At 36.2% G+C, this 4,613-nt stretch overlaps 1 pseudogene; it reads right to left on the bottom strand.

The window, feature by feature from the left end:
• Positions 1 to 2,173: 2,173 nt before the first annotated feature.
• Positions 2,174 to 4,117, bottom strand: LOC102876071 (annotated as a pseudogene).
• Between the last annotated feature and the right edge of the window lie 496 nt (positions 4,118 to 4,613).

The following is a 4,613-nucleotide window of genomic DNA, read 5'->3' as shown; positions in this document are numbered from 1 at the left end:
ATTGCCTACTGGTCTAGTGGTAAGGATTTTTTTTTTCTCCTTGATGTTGAAATGTAATCTATACTGAAAGCTGTAGACTTTGATTTACTTCAGTAAATGCTTCAAGTCCTCTTCACCATCAACAAGGTTGTGTCATCTAAATAATGCAGTAGCACAGGGATGGTTTTACATGCCAAGAACAGGGAGAGGAAGACTGAGTTAGACAGAAAGCCCCTTGAAACAGTTTACAGTTTGGTCAGGGATAAAAATCACTCACAGCTCTAAGATGTAAGCAAAAAGGAAAACAGGAAGAATAAACGCTAAGTCATAAGAAAAGTTTTATTCTATTGTATATGAGTTACTAGGAATTGGAACTGACTTGATATAACCTTAAAAAAGGATAATAGGAAAATAGCTTTAATGAAATTAGAGTCCAGAAAGCCTATACATTTTAAATTAAGGATTTTAGTATGTATGTGTATACACACATACATGTAAGTTTTTCTGTTAATCAAAATTACTTCTCTTTAGAAATAAGAAAAGATAGATTATAGAAACTTGCTTACATATACTTATAAATAAACTCACCTGTTCTTGAGATTTTAGCTTCTCTCTCATAAGATCAGCATTTCTTTTTAGTTGTTCATTTTCATCTGTGCAAAAATCACCAATAAGCATCCAAAATATGTAGCATTTTTCCATTAAAATGGAAATATGTTTAACATTCTAAGCTTCCATTCATATATAATCAAACTCATTGTTAATGAATTATAATTGACCGTAGTTGATCCTTCATTTGGTTTTTGAGACTAATAATCATATATAAAGACACTGTCCATCTTTATCCCTTGAAGACACTGGTGGATTTGAATTGCCAGAGAGTACAAATTGAACAAATGTGTAATCAGCACATACTGTATACGGCATACAATTATAGAAAAAGATTTCAACCTTTGAAGAACTGATAGGAAATAAGAATACAGAAGTCTTAACACTGTCGACCAACACAGCCTAAATTAAATTGAAATAACGTTTTAGGAAAAATAACTGCAGGATATGCTGTTGAGGACCTCCTCAAAGTACTAAGGAGCAATATGGCAGTTTAGAGTACACCTTATTGAAACCATACATAGTCTTCTTAATTATACCTGTTAACCATCTGAAAGTTGGACAATGAATAAGGATGACAGAAGTGGAATAGATGTCTTTGAGTTGTGGTGCTGGAGAAGGGCCCTGAATATCCCATGGACTAAAAAGAAGAAGAATTTCTTGGAGAAAGTACAACCAAAGTGCTCCTCAGAGGCAAAGATGGTGAAACTTCACCTCACATATTTTGGGCACATTGTTAAGAGAATGTTGTTAGTATTTGAAAAAAGATGTTATGCTTGGAAAAGTGGAGGTTCAGCAAAAAAACAGGAAGATCCTCAACAAGATGGATTGATAAAGTGGCTGGAACAATGGGCTTGAATATGTCAGAGATGATGAAGATAGCACAGGATACAGCAAAGTTCAGATCTGTCATTCATAAGGTGTCTCTGAGTCATAGTTGACCAAACTACAGCAACCACATGCTTTCTTTTGCAGCTCAAATTGGGCCATAAAACAAATTAACATAAATTTAAAAGGACTAGAATGATAGAGAACACATTTTCTGGGCAAAATGTATTTTTTAAAGGAGAAAGTATATTCAAATTAGAAATAACAAAAGATAATGGAAGACTTCAATAAATTTGGAAATTTGAACAAATTCAAAGTATTGCAACTAAAGCAGTATTTAGAAGGAAATTTATAGATTAATTACTTGCATTAAAAAAAACAACAAAAAACACACGAATAATCAGTGATGTAAGCTTTCTACCTTACGAAGCTAAAGAACAAATTGAACCTAAAATCAGGAAGATATTGTTGTTAGGTGCCATCGAGTCGAGTACGACTCACAGCAACCCTATAGACAAAAGATCCAAAACTAGTCCTGTGCTGCGCCATCCTCACACTTACTGACACACAGGAATCCACTGTAGCAGCCTCCTTGTCAATCTACCTGGTTGAAGGTTTTCCTCTCCTTCTCTGATCCTCCACCCTTCTAAACATCATGTCCATCTCCAAGCAATAGCACCTCCTAGCAATAAGTCCAAACTACATGAGGCAAAGCCTCATCATTCTTGCCTCCAAAGAGCACTCTGGCAGCACACTCTCAACTTTTACTTCTCTTGAAAGCTCCTCCCTGCTCATAATTAACATTGCCCAAATTGCTGCTGTATTTTCCTCTAAGGGGATTATAAATGTGTCTGACATTCTTTTTTAATCCTGCTGTTGACTGTTGATTGTGGTGTACCTGAAGTTGTATTTTGTTTCCTTTTTTTTTAGATTTTTTTAGAAAATCATTCATTTTAATGAAAATTTAGAGATTTGAGATTTCCATTCATTCATTGTTGCACTTTTCTCCCTGCCGACCCCTCCCCCCTAGTTTTGCTCTTCTCTTTGAAAAGTAAAAGAAAAATTATTTCATTGTTATACAATCCCTCCTCCTCAAGTCCACTCCATTATGCAGCCTTCATTCTGGACTCCTGTCATCACAATAATACCTAATCATGTATTCCTTTTAAACAGTTGTATTTTTCATTGTCTTTCTTTTGCCTCAACTCAACCTTCTGTACCAGCTTCCAGGATAATGTTACTGTGCTCTTATAAGAAGGAAGAATGTAGAAGAGATTCTTGATTAAAAACATTATTTGTGATTTTCAATGTAACAACTTTAATCTTGTTCTCTTCTGTATTTAAGGTCTTTCCTGTTTTCCCCTGGAGAGCCAAGTAAAGCACTCTGATATAAATCTGTAGGCTTTATGCAAAGTACTGCAACCTGAGGTTGAAATCTTTGAGCTTTTCTGCATTTTGTTTGGCTATTAAATCTGGAAGTTTACAACACAACTGGTGAAAGCTATATAATAAATATTCCACATAACTGAATTGCAACTTAGATTCTCCATTCCTAGCATTTTCTCTTTCTGGCAGAAGCAGTATTTCCTCCAGTAATGTGGACTTGTCCAGGGAGGGATTGCATAACAATGAATGAGGTTTTTCTTTTACTTTTCAAGAAGAGCCAATTTCAGGAGGGAAGGGGTGGGCAGGGAGAAAAGCACAACAATGAATGATTGGAAACCCTACGTCTCTGTAAACTTTCATTAAAATTAATAAAAAAAAGAGAGAGAAAAAAAAATAAAACCGTTTCCTTGAATTTATCCCTAGCATTTCCATGTCACTACAAAATGAGCTCATCTCTACCAGCAGTTTCGATACCTCCAACTGTATATCAAGACCCTCCACTCGTGTAGTTAAGGAACTGAGGTTAGGAAGAAACTTCTTAAAAAAATAAATCACAAATTTTGTATAATGAACACTTAGAGAAGAGAGTCACTGCTAGGAGAGTGCATGCAGTTGGGATCTGAGGGACTGAAGGTTGGATTCAGGCTAGCCTGCTCTGATACCAACTCCACAAGGTGCTGTCTGCCACTCTTCTCTCTGTGAGCTTTTTACCTCTGATAGTATCTTCATGAACAGAACAAATTCTTAATATGTCACATCTTCGAAGACTTTTTTTGATTCATTTAGGATAAACTCCTCTACTTCTTTTATTAGGTCTGCATCAGGCAAAGTCTTATTTTGTGGAAAGGAATTTGATTGCAGGTTCTCTAACAAACAGTATCTTCTCTTTGAAGTTTTTGACTGAACAAGCCTCCTAAAATCCCTTTCACAACCATCTTAAATATACTTAACAGGGAATTATTTATTATGTTAAATTTTGCAGGGTTATGTGTTTGCAGAAGCTAGATCAGTATGTTTGCTACTCAGGGAAGGTTTTCTCCAGTGTTAAATTCACGTAGTTCCTTAATTGCTGGAATCAAATTGAGGTGTCTTTCTCTTCACAGAGGTCTAACTGTGCATTGATAGCTAAATTAGCTAATTCTGGAAAATGCTTGCATTCTGGAATAAACTGAGCTGCTAATCTTTTTTCCTTAGTACCAACTTTCGCACTATCCAGTATTACTCAATAGGCGTCTTTATGCTGGCCCACTTGTTTTGTGGCATTAGTCAAGATGGCAAAATTGCAATAAAGTTTCTCCACCATTTGCATGGTGAGCGATAAGACTAGAATCTGCTCCAGATGTCATCATTGTCTCTGGCACCACTACCTCTAGAATTTGTAGCCAACAATTGGCACTATCACTGCATTATTGATTTTGTGGTGAGGTTAAGTGCCCTTGAATCGAGTACAACTAAAAGAATCCTACAGAAGATAGTTGTGCATCTTGTCCTATACTGTACCATCCTCATCATACCCAACACATTTGAAAACCTGTATCAATCCATCTCCTTAAGAGTCTTCACTGACCCTATACCTTTCCAAGCATGATGTCTTTTCTAAGGAGTAGCCTCTGTTGGCTTAGTGGTAAGGAGCTGAGCTGCCAACTCAAAGACATGCAGTTCAAATTCACCAGCTACTCTGTGGGAAAAAGAGGGGCAATGTCCTTCCCTATGATTTTCTCCCTCTAAATCCTCCTTGAAGGGTCAGCTATGAGTTTTCACTTAACGGCACATAACAACAGTTAAAAAATATATGAGACAAAATTTTGGAA

Source organism: Elephantulus edwardii, unplaced genomic scaffold, assembly GCF_000299155.1.
Source record: "Elephantulus edwardii isolate Elephantulus edwardi_28Jun2011 unplaced genomic scaffold, EleEdw1.0 scaffold00079, whole genome shotgun sequence".
In the NCBI taxonomy this organism is placed as follows: Eukaryota; Metazoa; Chordata; class Mammalia; order Macroscelidea; family Macroscelididae; genus Elephantulus; species Elephantulus edwardii.
The sequence above is the reverse complement of the archived record's forward strand: the minus strand, read 5'-3'. Positions and strand labels throughout refer to the sequence as shown.